Source organism: Mytilus californianus, unplaced genomic scaffold, assembly GCF_021869535.1.
Source record: "Mytilus californianus isolate M0D057914Y unplaced genomic scaffold, xbMytCali1.0.p SCAF_2, whole genome shotgun sequence".
NCBI classification, from domain to species: Eukaryota; Metazoa; Mollusca; class Bivalvia; order Mytilida; family Mytilidae; genus Mytilus; species Mytilus californianus.
In genome coordinates this window covers 102,234,432-102,257,562 of record NW_026262668.1, presented here as the reverse complement: position 1 = coordinate 102,257,562, position 23,131 = coordinate 102,234,432, and the positions used below count along the sequence as shown (strand labels likewise).

Below are 23,131 nucleotides of genomic sequence, written 5' to 3'. Positions count from 1 at the left end.
TAACATAGTACTCTTAATATTATATATGATTAATAGTTCTCTAAAATTAGATATGATGTAACACAAACTATATCTATTTTCAAATTATATTCAAATATAATTAATAGTTCCAAATATTTTTTCTTTCATTTGTCACAAACTAATACAGATCTGCAACTTATCTATGATCAATGTCAACAACTTTAAATGTAATGAAATATATCCTATAATAAAATTAAGATTATTATCTAATAAAAGGAGTTCACTTCATAAAAAAAAATTATATATATATATAGCATTCAGAAAATTAGTTTATACAGAATAACAAACAAACCTACCACAAAATTGTTCAAACAATTTACCAAAGAAAAGAAAAAAAATATCCAAAATGTCATTTATCATTAATACAATGTCTTTTAAAAATCTTTTAAAAAATGAGTTATTTCCCTTTGTACAGAAATGTATTAATTCATCAAAAATTGAATTCTTGGGAAAGGGCTCTAACTGAGCAACAATCTAAAATCGTGAAAATTGAACTTGACCTTCATTTAGTCACAGGGAACAACAAGTCAACATATCTAAATTTGAAAAAAATTCTTCAAATTGTTTTCATGTAAATGAACAGACACTGTTTGGCAGCCGCCCGCCCGTCCATCGTACATCCCCAAATCAATAACCAATTTTTACTTCTAATCCGGTTATAAAATGATGTTCAATAAAATGCTCCGCTAGGGCGCAGCTTGATACGACCGCAGAGGTCGAACCCTGAACAGTTGGGGCAAGTATGGACACAACATTCAAGCTTGATACAGCACTGAATTTGGATAGTAATTAAATATTTGACACAGCATACGTTTCTGACACAGAATGAAAGTGGTCTAAGAACTTAAAAATTTTTAATTGACCTATTCAAACCATATCATTATTATTTGCTTTTACATATAAATCAGAAATAACCAATTTAAAATGGAAAATTTTAAAGAAAAAAAAGGAAAAAAAAATCCCCCCCCCCCCCAATTTTTTGAACCCCCTTATGATTCATCACCCCCAAACTCAATCCCAGCCTTCCCTTTGTGGTATGGTACCTTGCAGTACAATTTCAGAGAGATGCATACACTTGAACACAAGTTATTGTCTGGAAACTAGAAAAATGCTTGTTTTTTGGCCCCTTTTTGGCCCCAAATTCCTTAACGTTTAGGGCAATTACCCCCGAACTCAAACCCAGCTTTCCCTTTGTGATATGGAACCTTGCAGTACAATTTCATAAAGATCCATACACTTACACACAAGTTATTGTCCTGAAACTAGAAAAATGCTTGTTTTTTTGCCCTTTTATAGCCCCTAATTACTAAAATTTTGAGGGAATTACCCCTAAAATCGATCCCAGCCTTCCCTTTGTGGTATGGTACCTTGCAGTACAATTTCAGAGAGATCCATACACTTGAACACAAGTTATTGTCATGAAACTAGAAAAATGCTTGTTTTTTGCCCCTTTTAGGCCCCTTATTCCTAAAATTTGGAGGCAATTACCCCCAAAATCAATCCCAGCATTCCCTTTGTGATATGGCACCTTGTGATACAATGTCAGAGAGATCCATAGACTTACACACAAGTTATTGTCATGAAACTAGAAAAATGCTTGTTTTTTGCCCCTTTTTGGCCCCTAATTCCTAAAATTTGGAGGCAATTACCCCCAAAATCAATCCCAGCATTCCCTTTGTGATATGGAACCTTGTGGTACAATGTCAGAGAGATCCATACACTTACACACAAGTAATGTCTGCAAGTTACAAAAATGCTTATTTTTGGCCCCTTTTTGGTCCCTAATTCCTTAACTGTTGGTACCATAACCCCCAAAATCAATCCCCACCTTCCTTTCGTGGTATTGAACCTTATGGTAAAATTTCATTGAGATCCATTCACTTAAACTAAAGTTAGAGTGCGAAAACTAATGTGTCTTCGGACGACGACGCCGGACGACGACGACGACGCCAACGTCATACCAATATACGACCACAAAAATTTTTTTGCTGTCGTATAAAAATATTTAGACAGGGTCAGGCACAATGTATGCTGTACAATTAAAGTTCTTTATTTTTTATTTTTGCCACAAAATTGGCAATGGACAAACAGTGATGTTGGCATACAACTTGAAATTGTTATACTGTCTATAAGACACAAATGATGCACCCACCTAACCAAAAAAATTACTAAATCCAACTACTTGTCATATTCAGAATATTTGAAATAAACTGCTTCGCTGAACGCAGCTGGATACGCCCGCAGAGGTCCAACCCTGAACAGTTGGGGCAAAAATGGACACAATATTCAAGCTTGATACAGGTCTGAATTTGGATTGTATTAAATATTTGACATATTATAGGATTCTGAATAAATGTAGTCAAAGAACTTGAAATTGGTTATATGAATTGAATTTATATTCAATTAAAGATTTCCTGGTGTTGTGCAATACACTCAGCTGTTGTGCAATACTTAGTAAATCTGTTGTCAGACTATAAACAATTAAAGTTCAATTAATTCTCAATGTCATATTGGAAATTTTTGAAAATGTAAAGGGAGCATACATCAATAGATATAAACAATTCACCAAAGTTTCATGAGAATTGGTGACAGCATTTTTGAGTTATTGTCCGAAAACTGGAAAATCCCCCCTTTTTTAAGGAATAAAACCCCCTAACTCAGAAATGTAAAATGTAAAATTTATAAAATTCTAAATGGAGCTTACATCAATAGATATAAACAATTCACCAAAGTTTCATTAGAACTGCTGAAAGCATTTTTGATTTTTGTCTGAAAACTGGAAAATCCCCCTTTTTTTATGAATAAAAACCTGTAACTCGGAAACGTAAAATCTAAAATATATAAAAATCGAAAGGGAGATCATGTCAATAGATATAAACAATTCACCACAATTTCTTGCAAGTTGGTGAAAGCATTCTTGAGTTATTGTCCGAAAACTGGAAAATCCCCCTTTTTTAAATGAATAAAACCCCATAACTCGGAAACGTAAAATCTAAAATTTATAAAAAACGAAAGGGAGCTCACGTCAATAGATATAAATAATTCACCAAAGTTTTATGCAAATTGGTTAAAGCGTTTTTGAGTTAATGTCCGACATGTTGACGACGGACGGACAGACGGACGGACGGACAGACGGACAACGGTATACCATAATACGTCCCGTAAACGGGCGTATAAAAACTAGATATGGACAATGCCCCCCCCCCCCACCTTTTCTGCTCTGCCATATGCATGAGAATAGTTCCAAATATTTTAGATTTGACAAACAGTGATGTTGGCATACAACTTGAAATTGTTACGCTGTCTGTAAGACACAAATGATGCCCCCGTCTGACCATAGGAAATTATAAATTTAACACTATGTATGATGATGTAACTGTAAGAGGAGTTAGCCGGACAAACCATGATCTCTTTATGCAGCTAGTACCAAAAAAAGACCAAGTCCAACTACCTGTCATTTTTAGAATATTTGAAAAAAATCTAAATCCTGTGGCCATGCACAACTCAATTATGTGTATGAACATCCTACAAAATATTAAAGATGTACCTCCAAAACTGTAGGAGGAGATAGCCGGACAAACCATGATCGCTTTATGCAGCTAGTACCAAAAAAATGACTAAGTCCAACTGCCTGTCATTTTCAGAATATTTGAAAATAAATGATGAATGTGTCCATGGGACACAGATGATGCCCCCGCTTGCATATAATGTGATAAAGGGGCATAACTCTAAAATGGTAAAAAGGATGCCATCAATATTCAAACTTGATCTGTGTTTTGTGGTAATAAGCATTGTGTATAAAATTCATAACATTTGGTTGATGCAAACTTAAGTTTCAAAACATTTGGTTGAGGCAAACTAAAGTTAGAGAATGGAAACGAAAAATTCAGCAATTTTTCCATCTGTAAAGGGGCATAACTCTAGAAGGGTAAAAGTGACGCCACCAAAATTCAAACTTGATCTGTGTTTTATGGTAATAAGCATTGTGTATAAGTTTCATAACATTTGGTTGAGGCAAACTAAAGTTAGAGAACGGAAACCAATTTTGGGACGTACATTGTATGTACGTACTTACATACAGACAGACAAGGGTAAAACTTAATGCCCCCTCCCATTGTAGCCCCGCGAGCGAACGAGCACTTCTCTTTCAAATCTCACCAATTTCCCTCTCAGTTTCAAAAAGAGAAGTCACTTCTCCCTATCATTCTGAAGTAGTGTGAGCCCTGGATAGAGGAATATGAGTAGCCTTCAAGTGATACCTCATGTCTTTATGTACATACATATTTCTATAATGGAATTTGTAACATATGTTCTACCAGGAAAGCTACGTACTGAGGAATAAAAATGAACCAATCAATCACTTACAATGCACCTAAAATGTATGTGAAGTTATTTAAAAGAGATATGCACTTCAATATACAATACTCATTTGTGCCATTCAATTGTGTTTTAATGGTAAATCTACCATGCTCTTGTCTGAAACGTGACTTTGATTATTGGCCATGAATAACTTTAAAATTCATTGATCAGGCATACATGTATATACTTGTACTCACTGTCATTAAAAAGTATATTGCCTTGTCTTTATGTGTTGTTTTCTCATTGAAAAGTAACTTTTTATCATTCCATAAGGCAGACAGGGGAACACGAGTTGACTTCAATTGATACCTCATGTCTTTTTTGGTTGAAGCAAACTAAAGTTAGAGAACAAAAACAAAAAAAATTAAGCAATTTTTCCATTTGTAAAGGGGCATAACTCTAGAACAGTAAAGTGACGCAACCCAAATTCAAACTTGATCTGTGTTTTGTGGTAATAAGCATTGTGTATAAGTTTCGGGATGTACAGACGGACGTACGGATGTACAAACAGACAAGGGTAAAACTTAATGCCCCCTCCGCTATGGCGGGGGCATAAAAATTAAAATCCTGTGGCCATGCACACTTTCATTATTTGTATGAACATCCTACAAAATGTTAAAGTTGTACCTTCAAAACTGTAGGAGGAGATAGACTGACAAACAATGTATCCTTATCCGGACAGACGGACAGACAAACAGACAGGGTAAATTAATATGCCCCTCGACATTTTGTCGCTGGGGCATAAAAACAATTATGACATACATGAACCAACGACAACCATTGAACTACTATCAGGCATGGGGTAATCGTAATCAGTAATCGTATTCAGCTGTAATCAATTACATTTTGCAATGTAATAACATGTAACCAGTAATCATGCTATTTCTGATTACAAGTAATCGTAATTTAATCGGTTATAATGTAAAAATCAGGTGTAATCATGATTACTTTTAGATTACTTTAAGATTACATTCATATGATTACTTGCGGATTAAAAATTTTGTATATGAAAATAGTTTTTGATATACAATATAAAAATACGATGTTAAGTATGAATGAAAAGAATAATTAAACTAGTATTCATTATGATTGATCATATCTTCCATATAACAAGTTTAGTATAACCAAGTTGGGCATGTAGAGTGGAAATGTGTGATTTATTTTGTAAGCAGTTCCCTAAAGGAATTTCGTATTCCAAATGATTCATTGTGAGACAGAGTCCTTGTGATAAAAGAATATCCATTGAAAGCATTTTATGTTCCCCGATGGAATACTTCTGATATTAACTCCAATTTAAGTTTATACAATATTTTGCTATAACTACAGAAAAATTCAGTAGCATAGAACACTAAGGGAATTTAGTTCCAATTTTGTCTTTGATGATCAACATAAATGAGCCTACTAAATTATAAAAGGGGCATTAGCTGTCAAATTCATGTTCACTGATTTTACTCAAATTCTCATATTTGATTTATAACATACTAAAATGTATATCCAAATTGCAATAAATCTGAAATAAACAGTTAATAATGCATGTACTTGATAATATATCAGGATTCTCACTAAGAAGGTGATTCCAACAGTGAGAAGATTAAATTGTATCCCTATATAATCTATCATTTCATGGCTGAACACGACTTATACATGCGTAACCAATGTCTAGCTAATGGGTTAAATTGAAGGTCCAATGAGGTCGAATTATTCACTTGCAAGTGAATAATTCACCAGCGATGTTTATTTGCTTATTTTGACAAAATTGAACCATATTGGCTGCTAAAAGCGAATTATTATTTTGTTAATGATTGAACAAAAAAAATCATATTCTATTTTTTTTCATATCTGGTAGCTAATGCCCCTTTAATGAATTTTTTTTTTACAATTTGTATAAATTTTGTTTTCCATAAATAATTTAATATGTGCTTTCTAACTATACATGTACCCGGTAGTTATTTCAAACAATTATATACATTATGAAAATAAACTACTGATAACTTGATTGATATTGCAATTAAGACAATTTAATTTTAATACCCAAGCCCATCTATTGTTTGTCAAAAATATTGAAGTAGTGATTAACACCTGCAAAAACATATGTATGTGTCAATTATATCCCAACAGACAATAAAAGTACTTAATGATTTCCAATGAGACAACTCTCCACAATAGACCAAATGACACAGAAATCAACAGCTATAGGTCACCTTACGGCCTTCAACAATGAGCAAAGCCCATACCGCATAGTCAGCTATAAAAGGCCTTGAAATGACAAATGTTAAACAATTCAAACGAATAAACTAACGGCCTAATTTATGTACAAGATAATGAATGAAAAACAAATATGTTACACATCAACAAACGACAACCACTGAATCACAGATTCCTGACTTACAGGAAGACTATCAAATGATCATTTCTGTAAATGTGAATTAAACTCATATCTTTTATTGATAATACAATCACAATGACCACTTCAAATTCAAAATCTGATCATAACTGTTATGATGAAGGTATGAACTAGTGAAAGTACTTACAGATTACTGAGGAGGATAGTGGTCCCTTTCAGAAATGTACAACCTGCTTTTTCATAGCAAACTTATACAGAAAAATCCAACAATCTTCCAGCAATCATATATATATAATGATCATGATAATATGAATTCAAGTTTCTCTTCAATTTCTTTGTAAAATTGTTGATCACTGACATGATTGACATGGGAATACATGTATGTCTTACATAAATGGTAATAATTTCAATGATATCATGTTCACTGAAAATGTAATCCTTCCATAGAACACAGGATTGTAATCTAAAACTTTTTTAGAAGTTCTTACTCACAAAGGCAACAGCATTTCTCTTTCATCATTATTAAGGCATATAAGTCTTGTGTTTTAGAAACAGAAATGCCTACACCCAAATTAAGCAATTATTCAATCAAGTTATTAAACTAATTCTGGTGAATCATAAAATTAAAAGGATGACATTTGTTTTAATTACAGGTTCTTTTAGCCATTGCTAAGGTTTAAGTAATTATATAATACACACCTCCCTTTTACATTTTAACATGTTTAAAGTAGTTTAGGGGTGTAAACAAATGCAAGGTGTCATTGTAACAGGACAGTAAAATAATTTCCAGAACTCTGATAATCAAAGAGCTGATAGCTCTGAGGTGGAAGAAAATACATAAAAGGATAACTTGAATTACAATGAAAGAAGACCACACAAACCCAGCATGCTCTGTGCCATTATTGCTTTCGACTTATTTTTTTCTTCCAAAAATAATATACTTTAATGCTCATGTCTCCAGTACTCTCCATCAAAACAGACTAAACTAAACATAAAAATCTACAAATACTGTTGATCCAAATTTAATATTCTATAATTCCATACATTCGTCTCAGCATGGTCAACTTGATGGAAGCATTAATTATACCAGGAATTGATTAGGATTCACTTTAACAATCAAGGATTCGATCTCATTCGATGCTGAAATGAAAACAGAGGGCCATCCCAGGTTAAACATTGAAAAGTTGAAAAGGCCTACACGAATACCCAGAGAAGTTTCCAGTTGAAAAAAGCTATGCAGAAAAACTATCTATGCATTTTTAAACAACATTAACGAAAGTGGCAAATTATGAAGGAGGGTGTGGATGGGGTTTTACAGAATAGAGAATAATCATGATAATGGGCAAAAAACAAAAAGAATATTTTTAGAGAAAAATGGACAAAAAAAAATAAACAAGAGAGAAAAATGAGGTGTTAAAATATAAAGAATAGGGAAAAATGGCATAAAAAATTAAGGAGTACAGAAATGAAGGACCCCCATCCAGAACCTAATGAAGTGCCAGAGAATTAACTTATAGTTTTAATATTTAAGACTAATAAAAATATGAAAGAATATGAGGAATAAACAGGTTGGAGACACCCACCAATTAGGGAATTTTCCCCCAAAAAAGTAACAATCCCTCTAGTTGAATAATACTTTACTAATGCTAAAAATGTGTTGTTTTTTTTTGGCCGAGTCTTTTTACTTGAAATGATACAAGTTTATAGAAAAAAAGGATTTTTTTGGCAAAAACACTATCTGAATTTTTTTTGGAGGAAAGGAGAATTTTTTATTTGACCTAGAGAAAAAAGATAACATTTTTTGATTGGGCAAGTGCTTCAAAAGTTTTTTGGCACAGATTATATATATACAAGTCGGAGAGTTTTGTGAAGTATTTGATTTAGGGTAAATGGCAATTTGCACATGAATAAGTTGAGTAAATTTAGCAAATGATCAGTGGAATATTTTTAGAAAACAGTATTGATGGTCACTGATCCACAGGGATTCTGTTAGCAGATTAAAATTTTGTTAATCAATGTTTTTCAATTTTTTTTCCATATTTCCTGTCTATTTGTATCACAGTATTAACATATTTAACGTTGGCATCAACATGATCAATATTTCTTTGTTTTCTTACAAAGTGCAGTTTAATATCCATATACTGAAAAAGTCATATATATTTTATTCCTTGTATTTTTCATAAGAGGGGCCAAACCGAATTTAAATTTGGGCTATATCGTCATTCGTCTGGGACTGGAATGATTTGGGCTAGAACTAGCATATCATACAAAACTGTAGGAAGTTTGACTGTTAACACAGTTGGTAAACAGCTGAATTTTGTCTATGAATGATTCTTGATTGGTCTCTGAATAGCTTTGTGACGTCATACAAACAAAAATCAATTTTTAATCGTGACGTCAAATACACCAACTTGAGATGCTTTTAAAGAATGAGTTACACTGGGTGAATCAGCATAAACAATGTCATAGAACAATCGGTTCTTACTGAGACGTAAATATAACATAAGCATTGTGACATAGGAAAATTACGGGAAAGTGTAAAAATTCAAAAGTGGTTCATGTTTTGAATTGTGATGCAAAGTTTTACGGGAACTTGCATGGTTTTAAGTAATGGGGACAAATTTACAAACAAGTGTAATTACGTCCATTGCTGTAGAAATGTTGTATGCACTTTTCCTGAGATAAGAGGGTAGATTTGTTGCCATGTTGGGTAGGAATACAGAATTGGCTAACCAGGAAATGAGTTTTTACAATGTAAACAAATAGGTTTCCATGCAAAATATCTTCAGATACAACAGAAACTTGTTTAAACAATGTTGATAACGAGGCAAGAAAATCTAACCTTATTATGTAGGACTTCTGGCAACAAATAAAGTCACACGAAAAAGGTGACAGTTTAACAAGCTATTTTTGTTATTCCTACCGCTGAGTTGCGAAACAACTGGACAAACCAACTGTTTGTCGCTGTATTATGGCTTTGTATTTTGCATTTTCATCCAGCCTGATTCACTTAGTTATCGACAAACATAAATATGGTACTTCAAATAACCCGGAAGAGAGTCTCCAAACTTTTTTGTCAACAGGAACTACATCAGTAAACCTAAAGATGGCGTATCAAATAAGGGCAATTGGTCATCACGACACCCATATCCGCGGAGAATTAGGTCACTCTAAATCATTGAAACGCTTTATTACAATAAAGAACATTTCAGTATTCTTTCCATTTTTTGTTTACAACATTCTGGTGATGATATCAAAATTTTAATATATTTAATTAAATAATCAGAAAATGAACAAGGTTTAACAATTTTAACAACACGAAAGCGCTTTTGTGAAAAATTCCGGAAGTTTTTGCGAAGGGACACAACTGTTTATAAAAATATAATGGGGGAAAAAAAAGGGGGGGGGCAAAAATATGAAACTGCTTCATTAGAAAGCCACCATTTGGTAATGCGGGGAATAAGAAAATGAAAGTCTAATCCTGTAATTTGTATTTTTTTTTTCTTGTTCGAACTTGTCATATTAATAAGATATATAAGACTTTATTTTGACCGTCGGAATGCATAAATAACTTTTGATTTTGTCCAAACCGTAAGATGGTTTGTATTTTAATAAAAATGAATAATTATTGAAGAATCGGAAAAATAATTAAGTGAATTGGTAATTGGACAATTGGTCTCACTTTATTTAACAGTGAACACATCTATGGTCAAGGTTTAGTTTGGACTGTCTTCTAATTTAATTTAAACACGTTTTTTATTGGTGATTACTTTACAAATTAAAATACTACGGCATAGACAATAATACCTTGGAATGGGTTGGTGATTTTTTACACCATCGTACACAGACAGTCATGCTAGATGGAGAACAATCAGAAAAAATTGGGGTAACATCTGGAGTGCCACAGGGCACTGTCAGGCCTTGCGGCCCAATCTTATTCCTCATTTACATAAATGATTTCCCAGAATATTTACAACACAGCACCTTCAGGTTATTTGCCGATGACAGCATCATCTATAGAAACATCAAAAACATAGATGATGCATCCAAACACAAACAGGATTTAAATTCAACGGCACAATGGGAAAAAGACTGGTTAATGTCATTTCACCCAGACAAATGCTCCATACTTAGAATTACACAAAAAAGAAACCAGTCAACCATGACTACATCCTTCATGGTCACATTCTCCAAACTGAAACAGCTACAAAATATTTAGGCATAACCATCCAATCTGATCTCAAATGGAATAAACACCTAAATAATATAACAGCTAATGCAAATCGACAACTTAATTTTCTAAAACGTAACCTTAAAGTTTCATCCAAACAAATTAAAGAAAGGGCATACATGTCATTAGTTAGACCTAAGCTTGAGTACAGCTCTTGCGTCTGGGACCCTCACATCAAAAACCAAATCAATCAAATTGAGATGGTCCAACGAAAAGCTGCTCGCTATACATGTAATAGATATCACAATACCAGCTCAGTCTCAAATATGCTTGATCACTTACAGTGGCCTACATTAGAATTGAGACGTATACAAACAAAAGACTAGTGGTATTCTATAAGATCATACATCAACACATAGCAATCTACCCTAAAGATCTTCTCGTTAAATCAGATAGTAGAACAAGACATAAACATACCAACCACTTAAAACAAATTCAAACAAATAAAGATTCTTACAAGTTCTCATTTTATCCACATACAATAGTACAATGGAACCTACTTCCTACACCAGCAATCCTTTGTACAACAGTCGACGGCTTCAAAGAGCAGATTTCTATATCTGCTCTTTCACAAATATTCTAAAAACTGCATAACATGTACATAGTTTTACCATGAAATATACATAGGATAACAATCCACAAAAAAATTTATTAAATCACTGTTATATTTTTACTTTAGTTTTCTATGCACCAATGCAATGTAACGTAAAATTACTGAAAATTTATTTCTTTTAAATTGTAAATAAGCCACGCATGCAACGGCCTGTAATAGTCAAAGTTGTGACTGAGTGCGGAAATATGAAGATAGATAGATAGACGCAGTACAGTAATTTATATTGGATAACAAATTCAGTTTAAAAGTAGAACTCGCTACTGATCATCACTTTTCAGAAACACCAGAAAACAGGTAGTCAACATTTTAATAATTTAAATTTTTTATGTTTGAATATGTCTTAGTTTGTCGTTGAAACTTCTATCAGCGTAGTTAATTTGTTAATGAACGTTGTGTTTCGTCGTTTGTTCATTTTTCAAAAACTCTCCCTCCCTTTCCCGGCCTTAATGTGGAATAGGTTTGTATGAGGCGGGTATGAAATTTACATTTCATTTGTATCTCATAGAATTTTTATTTTGTTATGCTTCATTCTTTATATTTATTAAGATGCTTCTTAGTAGTTCTTTAATTCAGAGTTTATTTGTCAGTTATAATCTATGATCACATGGTATTGCATTTGTATTATAAACTTGACATATGTATATATTAATATGACTACCTGCAAATATAAAAAAGAAGATGTGGTATGATTGCCAATGAGACAACTCTCCACAAGAGACCAAATGAAACAGAAATTAACAATTATAGGTCACCGTACGGCCTTCAACAATGAACAAAGCCCATACCGCACAGTCAGCTATAAAAGGCCCCGAAATGACAATGTAAAACAATTCAAACGAGAAAACTAACGGCCTAATTTATGTACAAAAAAATGAACGAAAAACAAATATGTAACACATAAACAAACGACAACCACTGAATTACAGGCTCCTGACTTGGGACAGGCACATACATACATAATGTGGCGGGGTTAAACATGTTAGCGGGATCCCAACCCTCCCCTAACCTGGGACAGTGGTGTAACAGTACAACATAAGAACGAACTATAAAAATCAGTTGAAAGAGGCTTAACTCATCAGATGGATAAAAATACAAATACTACAAATACAACTGGACATGGCCTAAATAAAAGTTTTTATGTAAACAGTATTTTCTTCTGAATTAATTAGACTGTCAAACTTTCCCTGCATGATAAAATTCAAATATTATAACCTGTAAAGAAACCTACTTCTAGTTTAAATTTTACCAGAGACATATATACATGTGTATATATGTCTCTAGATTTACTATGCTTGCTGGTATAATATCTATTTATACCGTGTTGCAAAATTGTTTCCTACTTAAGTTTTTCTACTGTGATGCACTACAGTTAGATATATCTATGCAGCTGCTAGGTGAGAGCAAGACTAGTTGATTGCTTTCCATCCAGACAAATGCAAGTCCTTACAGTCTCACAAAAGAAACAAAGAGCTGCGCCATGAGCGCATGGTACGCCCGTCGCTAACTAGACAGTTTTCGACAATTTTTCAACTAATAAAATTCCATAACTCCACAATGTTATATCAGAAGTTTATAACAAAAAAGGGAGCTGATTCCAATAGATATAAACAAGTCACCAAAGTTTCATAATAACTGCTAAAAGCGTTTTTGAGTTATTAGAAATAAGAAGATGTGGTATGAGAACCAATGAGACAACTCTCCATCCAAGTAACAATGTGTTAAAAGTAAACGATTATAGGTCAAAGTTATTGTCCGAAATACAGGAAAACCTCCCCTTTTTTATGAATAAAATCCCAATCCTCCAAAACGTATGATCAGAAATTAACAAAAATCGAAAGAGAACTTATGTCAATATATATAAACAATTCACCAAAGTTTAATGAAAATTGTTCAAAGCATTTTTGAGTTATAGTAAGAAAACTGGAAAATCCCCCATTTTTTAAGAATGAAATCCCATAACTCGGTAATGTACAATCTAAAATTTATAAAAATAGAAAGGGAGCTTACGTCAATAGATATAAACAATTCACCAAAGTTTCATGAAAATAGGTGAAAGTGTTTTTGAGTTATTGTCCGACAAACGGACGGACAGAGGTATACCATAATACGTCCCGTAAACGGGCGTATACAAAATTTTAAACAATACTATATCCTCCACAATCACAAACTTGAACTTGTCTCTTCAGCTAAGTATCTGGGCATTACACCACACAAGATATGCAAACTAGAAATGGTCAAAGTGACATACAGACAACATCATCATGTCAGAACATCAAGACTCATTCATATCGGGGCTAGTTCGACCAAGGCTGGAATATTCATGTACAGTATGGGACCATCACACAGTTCAACAAACTTCTAAAATCGAGATGGTCCAACGACGAGCTGCCAGATATGTCTGTAACAGGTACCATAACATCAGTAGTCCTACAGACATGATAAATTCATTAAACTGGCCAACACTACAAGAAAGAAGACTACGCACAAGATTAATAATGTTCTACAAAAAAGTCCATCAAAACGTAGCAATCCCATCGGCTATTCACAAGCCATCAGACAGTAGAACCCGGAAAAATCATAATTTCACTTTCAGGCACATTTCAACCAAAAAGATACATATAAATTTTCATTTTGCCTAATACCATAACTCAGTTGAATTTATTACCAACCCATACAGTCACTGTCACAACAGTCAACACTTTCAGAAAACATCTTACACTAGCTGTTCCCCACTAAGATTTAATTTATTAAAAACCTATGTATATACTTTGAATCACAATTTAAAAAGTTATGCACTCCAAATTCATTTTCAAATATTTGTGTGTTCTTGTAAATATATATATATCGACAAAACGCATTTGACTAGCAGGTCGAGCAACGGATATTCTTAAACCCTGCTGACTGCCATGGCGATTGCCAAATAAACGGATCACCAGATGTAACAAAATAGATCTTAATTATTAATTTAATACCAAACAGAAAAACAATAAACTTGCAGAAAAGATGGTATACCGCAAACATGAGGTGCAAAAAATTGTACACCATATCCGGATTTCGACAATTAATGTCTCTTCGGTAGCACTCCACAGTTAGGTGTGTAGTTTCGCAGTTTGGCCCCTGTGGATTTTTCAAATATTAGAGCTAGTGTGCAATAAAATTCATTTTTGGATAGCTGATGATTAAAATAGCCTTCATAGTGGGTTCAAAGGAACATCAAGAGCATATAATGTATGTTATATGGCCTGTTTTCTGTACTGATGAAGTCCGTATTTTCATATCCAGACCAAGCATTGGTCCGGCAATTATTGTAATGGTTTTTTACAACTTTTTGTCGCACGAACTTTGTGATTAAATTTTACGAAAAAATGAGGCGAAAGACACCCATTTTTATTTGATCAATTGGTAGATTAATGTCAACAGTTTCAGAAAAGGCATTACTCAAAAGCATTGAAATTCTAGTTTGAACCAAATTTTGGGGGAATATGTGACATTTTCATCAGTCCCCCTTTTTGCAATATTTTATGGTAAATAAATGCAGAATGTTGCCATGGTTACACAAAAAAGGAATTATATTTCACTATTTTAACTTTTGAAAATCAAATCTATGGAAAATACTGATCACATACATATGCACATGTATGACACAAATAGTTGGATTAATGTATTAGAGAGCCAGGAATAGAAGATGATTAAACATTTTGTGGTTCAATTTTAATTTTATTTTCTAACTGTGGAGTGCTACCTTCAGTGATGTTAGGAATCGAAACGGTATTTGGAAGGCCATATAATTTACCTCAACTAAGGATAGACTCTTGAATTTTGAAGAGTCGAAATAGGATGAACGGATTATATAAACCCGAAGGCAAATATAATACAAACCCAAACGAAAAAATATAAACAAGTCTAAATTGAAAACAACGTTCAAACCTATGATTGCGTTGGATAAAAACCGCAATTTTTATACGTGTGCATGCAAAACAAATTTCTTGATAGAGGGGTCTAAATACAGCACAAACAACATTTCCCAAAAGACCAAAAAAGTGAAAAAGTATATTTTAACAAAACGCATTTGACTAGCAGGTCGAACAACGGATATTTTTAAACCCTGCTGACTGCCATGGCGATTGCCAAATAAACGGATCACCAGATGTAACAAAATAGATCTTAATTATTAATTTAATACCAAACAGAAAAACAATAAACTTGCAGAAAAGATGGTATACCGCAAACATGAGGTGCAAAAAATTGTACACCATATCCGGATTTCGACAATTAATGTCTCTTCGGTAGCACTCCACAGTTAGGTGTGTAGTTTCGCAGTTTGGCCCCTGTGGATTTTTCAAATATTAGAGCTAGTGTGCAATAAAATTCATTTTTGGATAGCTGATGATTAAAATAGCCTTCATAGTGGGTTCAAAGGAACATCAAGAGCATATAATGTATGTTATATGGCCTGTTTTCTGTACTGATGAAGTCCGTATTTTCATATCCAGACCAAGCATTGGTCCGGCAATTATTGTAATGGTTTTTTACAACTTTTTGTCGCACGAACTTTGTGATTAAATTTTACGAAAAAATGAGGCGAAAGACACCCATTTTTATTTGATCAATTGGTAGATTAATGTCAACAGTTTCAGAAAAGGCATTACTCAAAAGCATTGAAATTCTAGTTTGAACCAAATTTTGGGGGAATATGTGACATTTTCATCAGTCCCCCTTTTTGCAATATTTTATGGTAAATAAATGCAGAATGTTGCCATGGTTACACAAAAAAGGAATTATATTTCACTATTTTAACTTTTGAAAATCAAATCTATGGAAAATACTGATCACATACATATGCACATGTATGACACAAATAGTTGGATTGATGTATTAGAGAGCCAGGAATAGAAGATGATTAAACATTTTGTGGTTCAATTTTAATTTTATTTTCTAACTGTGGAGTGCTACCTTCAGTGATGTTAGGAATCGAAACGGTATTTGGAAGGCCATATAATTTACCTCAACTAAGGATAGACTCTTGAATTTTGAAGAGTCGAAATAGGATGAACGGATTATATAAACCCGAAGGCAAATATAATACAAACCCAAACGAAAAAATATAAACAAGTCTAAATTGAAAACAACGTTCAAACCTATGATTGCGTTGGATAAAAACCGCAATTTTTATACGTGTGCATGCAAAACAAATTTCTTGATAGAGGGGTCTAAATACAGCACAAACAACATTTCCCAAAAGACCAAAAAAGTGAAAAAGTATATTTTAACAAAACGCATTTGACTAGCAGGTCGAACAACGGATATTTTTAAACCCTGCTGACTGCCATGGCGATTGCCAAATAAACGGATCACCAGATGTAACAAAATAGATCTTAATTATTAATTTAATACCAAACAGAAAAACAATAAACTTGCAGAAAAGATGGTACACCGCAAACATGAGGTGCAAAAAATTGTACACCATATCCGGATTTCGACAATTAATGTCTCTTCGGTAGCACTCCACAGTTAGGTGTGTAGTTTCGCAGTTTGGCCCCTGTGGATTTTTCAAATATTAGAGCTAGTGTGCAATAAAATTCATTTTTGGATAGCTGATGATTAAAATAGCCTTCATAGTGGGTTCAAAGGAACATCAAGAGCATATAATGTATGTTATATGGCCTGTTTTCTGTACTGATGAAGTCCGTATTTTCATATCCAGACCAAGCATTGGTCCGGCAATTATTGTAATGGTTTTTTACAACTTTTTGTCGCACGAACTTTGTGATTAAATTTTACGAAAAAATGAGGCGAAAGACACCCATTTTTATTTGATCAATTGGTAGATTAATGTCAACAGTTTCAGAAAAGGCATTACTCAAAAGCATTGAAATTCTAGTTTGAACCAAATTTTGGGGGAATATGTGACATTTTCATCAGTCCCCCTTTTTGCAATATTTTATGGTAAATAAATGCAGAATGTTGCCATGGTTACACAAAAAAGGAATTATATTTCACTATTTTAACTTTTGAAAATCAAATCTATGGAAAATACTGATCACATACATATGCACATGTATGACACAAATAGTTGGATTGATGTATTAGAGAGCCAGGAATAGAAGATGATTAAACATTTTGTGGTTCAATTTTAATTTTATTTTCTAACTGTGGAGTGCTACCTTCAGTGATGTTAGGAATCGAAACGGTATTTGGAAGGCCATATAATTTACCTCAACTAAGGATAGACTCTTGAATTTTGAAGAGTCGAAATAGGATGAACGGATTATATAAACCCGAAGGCAAATATAATACAAACCCAAACGAAAAAATATAAACAAGTCTAAATTGAAAACAACGTTCAAACCTATGATTGCGTTGGATAAAAACCGCAATTTTTATACGTGTGCATGCAAAACAAATTTCTTGATAGAGGGGTCTAAATACAGCACAAACAACATTTCCCAAAAGACCAAAAAAGTGAAAAAGTATATTTTAACAAAACGCATTTGACTAGCAGGTCGAACAACGGATATTTTTAAACCCTGCTGACTGCCATGGCGATTGCCAAATAAACGGATCACCAGATGTAACAAAATAGATCTTAATTATTAATTTAATACCAAACAGAAAAACAATAAACTTGCAGAAAAGATGGTATACCGCAAACATGAGGTGCAAAAAATTGTACACCATATCCGGATTTCGACAATTAATGTCTCTTCGGTAGCACTCCACAGTTAGGTGTGTAGTTTCGCAGTTTGGCCCCTGTGGATTTTTCAAATATTAGAGCTAGTGTGCAATAAAATTCATTTTTGGATAGCTGATGATTAAAATAGCCTTCATAGTGGGTTCAAAGGAACATCAAGAGCATATAATGTATGTTATATGGCCTGTTTTCTGTACTGATGAAGTCCGTATTTTCATATCCAGACCAAGCATTGGTCCGGCAATTATTGTAATGGTTTTTTACAACTTTTTGTCGCACGAACTTTGTGATTAAATTTTACGAAAAAATGAGGCGAAAGACACCCATTTTTATTTGATCAATTGGTAGATTAATGTCAACAGTTTCAGAAAAGGCATTACTCAAAAGCATTGAAATTCTAGTTTGAACCAAATTTTGGGGGAATATGTGACATTTTCATCAGTCCCCCTTTTTGCAATATTTTATGGTAAATAAATGCAGAATGTTGCCATGGTTACACAAAAAAGGAATTATATTTCACTATTTTAACTTTTGAAAATCAAATCTATGGAAAATACTGATCACATACATATGCACATGTATGACACAAATAGTTGGATTGATGTATTAGAGAGCCAGGAATAGAAGATGATTAAACATTTTGTGGTTCAATTTTAATTTTATTTTCTAACTGTGGAGTGCTACCTTCAGTGATGTTAGGAATCGAAACGGTATTTGGAAGGCCATATAATTTACCTCAACTAAGGATAGACTCTTGAATTTTGAAGAGTCGAAATAGGATGAACGGATTATATAAACCCGAAGGCAAATATAATACAAACCCAAACGAAAAAATATAAACAAGTCTAAATTGAAAACAACGTTCAAACCTATGATTGCGTTGGATAAAAACCGCAATTTTTATACGTGTGCATGCAAAACAAATTTCTTGATAGAGGGGTCTAAATACAGCACAAACAACATTTCCCAAAAGACCAAAAAAGTGAAAAAGTATATTTTAACAAAACGCATTTGACTAGCAGGTCGAACAACGGATATTTTTAAACCCTGCTGACTGCCATGGCGATTGCCAAATAAACGGATCACCAGATGTAACAAAATAGATCTTAATTATTAATTTAATACCAAACAGAAAAACAATAAACTTGCAGAAAAGATGGTATACCGCAAACATGAGGTGCAAAAAATTGTACACCATATCCGGATTTCGACAATTAATGTCTCTTCGGTAGCACTCCACAGTTAGGTGTGTAGTTTCGCAGTTTGGCCCCTGTGGATTTTTCAAATATTAGAGCTAGTGTGCAATAAAATTCATTTTTGGATAGCTGATGATTAAAATAGCCTTCATAGTGGGTTCAAAGGAACATCAAGAGCATATAATGTATGTTATATGGCCTGTTTTCTGTACTGATGAAGTCCGTATTTTCATATCCAGACCAAGCATTGGTCCGGCAATTATTGTAATGGTTTTTTACAACTTTTTGTCGCACGAACTTTGTGATTAAATTTTACGAAAAAATGAGGCGAAAGACACCCATTTTTATTTGATCAATTGGTAGATTAATGTCAACAGTTTCAGAAAAGGCATTACTCAAAAGCATTGAAATTCTAGTTTGAACCAAATTTTGGGGGAATATGTGACATTTTCATCAGTCCCCCTTTTTGCAATATTTTATGGTAAATAAATGCAGAATGTTGCCATGGTTACACAAAAAAGGAATTATATTTCACTATTTTAACTTTTGAAAATCAAATCTATGGAAAATACTGATCACATACATATGCACATGTATGACACAAATAGTTGGATTAATGTATTAGAGAGCCAGGAATAGAAGATGATTAAACATTTTGTGGTTCAATTTTAATTTTATTTTCTAACTGTGGAGTGCTACCTTCAGTGATGTTAGGAATCGAAACGGTATTTGGAAGGCCATATAATTTACCTCAACTAAGGATAGACTCTTGAATTTTGAAGAGTCGAAATAGGATGAACGGATTATATAAACCCGAAGGCAAATATAATACAAACCCAAACGAAAAAATATAAACAAGTCTAAATTGAAAACAACGTTCAAACCTATGATTGCGTTGGATAAAAACCGCAATTTTTATACGTGTGCATGCAAAACAAATTTCTTGATAGAGGGGTCTAAATACAGCACAAACAACATTTCCCAAAAGACCAAAAAAGTGAAAAAGTATATTTTAACAAAACGCATTTGACTAGCAGGTCGAACAACGGATATTTTTAAACCCTGCTGACTGCCATGGCGATTGCCAAATAAACGGATCACCAGATGTAACAAAATAGATCTTAATTATTAATTTAATACCAAACAGAAAAACAATAAACTTGCAGAAAAGATGGTATACCGCAAACATGAGGTGCAAAAAATTGTACACCATATCCGGATTTCGACAATTAATGTCTCTTCGGTAGCACTCCACAGTTAGGTGTGTAGTTTCGCAGTTTGGCCCCTGTGGATTTTTCAAATATTAGAGCTAGTGTGCAATAAAATTCATTTTTGGATAGCTGATGATTAAAATAGCCTTCATAGTGGGTTCAAAGGAACATCAAGAGCATATAATGTATGTTATATGGCCTGTTTTCTGTACTGATGAAGTCCGTATTTTCATATCCAGACCAAGCATTGGTCCGGCAATTATTGTAATGGTTTTTTACAACTTTTTGTCGCACGAACTTTGTGATTAAATTTTACGAAAAAATGAGGCGAAAGACACCCATTTTTATTTGATCAATTGGTAGATTAATGTCAACAGTTTCAGAAAAGGCATTACTCAAAAGCATTGAAATTCTAGTTTGAACCAAATTTTGGGGGAATATGTGACATTTTCATCAGTCCCCCCTTTTTGCAATATTTTATGGTAAATAAATGCAGAATGTTGCCATGGTTACACAAAAAAGGAATTATATTTCACTATTTTAACTTTTGAAAATCAAATCTATGGAAAATACTGATCACATACATATGCACATGTATGACACAAATAGTTGGATTGATGTATTAGAGAGCCAGGAATAGAAGATGATTAAACATTTTGTGGTTCAATTTTAATTTTATTTTCTAACTGTGGAGTGCTACCTTCAGTGATGTTAGGAATCGAAACGGTATTTGGAAGGCCATATAATTTACCTCAACTAAGGATAGACTCTTGAATTTTGAAGAGTCGAAATAGGATGAACGGATTATATAAACCCGAAGGCAAATATAATACAAACCCAAACGAAAAAATATAAACAAGTCTAAATTGAAAACAACGTTCAAACCTATGATTGCGTTGGATAAAAACCGCAATTTTTATACGTGTGCATGCAAAACAAATTTCTTGATAGAGGGGTCTAAATACAGCACAAACAACATTTCCCAAAAGACCAAAAAAGTGAAAAAGTATATTTTAACAAAACGCATTTGACTAGCAGGTCGAACAACGGATATTTTTAAACCCTGCTGACTGCCATGGCGATTGCCAAATAAACGGATCACCAGATGTAACAAAATAGATCTTAATTATTAATTTAATACCAAACAGAAAAACAATAAACTTGCAGAAAAGATGGTATACCGCAAACATGAGGTGCAAAAAATTGTACACCATATCCGGATTTCGACAATTAATGTCTCTTCGGTAGCACTCCACAGTTAGGTGTGTAGTTTCGCAGTTTGGCCCCTGTGGATTTTTCAAATATTAGAGCTAGTGTGCAATAAAATTCATTTTTGGATAGCTGATGATTAAAATAGCCTTCATAGTGGGTTCAAAGGAACATCAAGAGCATATAATGTATGTTATATGGCCTGTTTTCTGTACTGATGAAGTCCGTATTTTCATATCCAGACCAAGCATTGGTCCGGCAATTATTGTAATGGTTTTTTACAACTTTTTGTCGCACGAACTTTGTGATTAAATTTTACGAAAAAATGAGGCGAAAGACACCCATTTTTATTTGATCAATTGGTAGATTAATGTCAACAGTTTCAGAAAAGGCATTACTCAAAAGCATTGAAATTCTAGTTTGAACCAAATTTTGGGGGAATATGTGACATTTTCATCAGTCCCCCTTTTTGCAATATTTTATGGTAAATAAATGCAGAATGTTGCCATGGTTACACAAAAAAGGAATTATATTTCACTATTTTAACTTTTGAAAATCAAATCTATGGAAAATACTGATCACATACATATGCACATGTATGACACAAATAGTTGGATTAATGTATTAGAGAGCCAGGAATAGAAGATGATTAAACATTTTGTGGTTCAATTTTAATTTTATTTTCTAACTGTGGAGTGCTACCTTCAGTGATGTTAGGAATCGAAACGGTATTTGGAAGGCCATATAATTTACCTCAACTAAGGATAGACTCTTGAATTTTGAAGAGTCGAAATAGGATGAACGGATTATATAAACCCGAAGGCAAATATAATACAAACCCAAACGAAAAAATATAAACAAGTCTAAATTGAAAACAACGTTCAAACCTATGATTGCGTTGGATAAAAACCGCAATTTTTATACGTGTGCATGCAAAACAAATTTCTTGATAGAGGGGTCTAAATACAGCACAAACAACATTTCCCAAAAGACCAAAAAAGTGAAAAAGTATATTTTAACAAAACGCATTTGACTAGCAGGTCGAACAACGGATATTTTTAAACCCTGCTGACTGCCATGGCGATTGCCAAATAAACGGATCACCAGATGTAACAAAATAGATCTTAATTATTAATTTAATACCAAACAGAAAAACAATAAACTTGCAGAAAAGATGGTATACCGCAAACATGAGGTGCAAAAAATTGTACACCATATCCGGATTTCGACAATTAATGTCTCTTCGGTAGCACTCC

At 33.3% G+C, this 23,131-nt stretch overlaps 2 protein-coding genes across 4 annotated transcripts in view; both read right to left on the bottom strand.

Annotated features, from left to right (window-relative positions):
- Positions 1 to 9,878, bottom strand: part of LOC127730616 (WAS/WASL-interacting protein family member 2-like) — a 44,851-nt gene extending 34,973 nt beyond the window's left edge. For 2 of the 3 annotated variants that reach the window (XM_052239100.1, XM_052239102.1), the window contains exon 1: positions 9,648 to 9,878. The gene's annotated coding sequence lies outside the window, so the exon portion shown is untranslated. Of the gene's footprint in view, positions 1 to 9,566 lie in introns of all 3 variants that reach the window. The other variant, XM_052239101.1, reaches the window with a different exon arrangement.
- Positions 3,201 to 23,131, bottom strand: part of LOC127730622 (kinesin-like protein KIF3B) — a 274,564-nt gene continuing 254,633 nt past the window's right edge. Inside the window, exon 15 of the mRNA XM_052239115.1 lies at positions 3,201 to 3,976. The gene's annotated coding sequence lies outside the window, so the exon portion shown is untranslated. The remainder of the gene's footprint in view (positions 3,977 to 23,131) is intronic.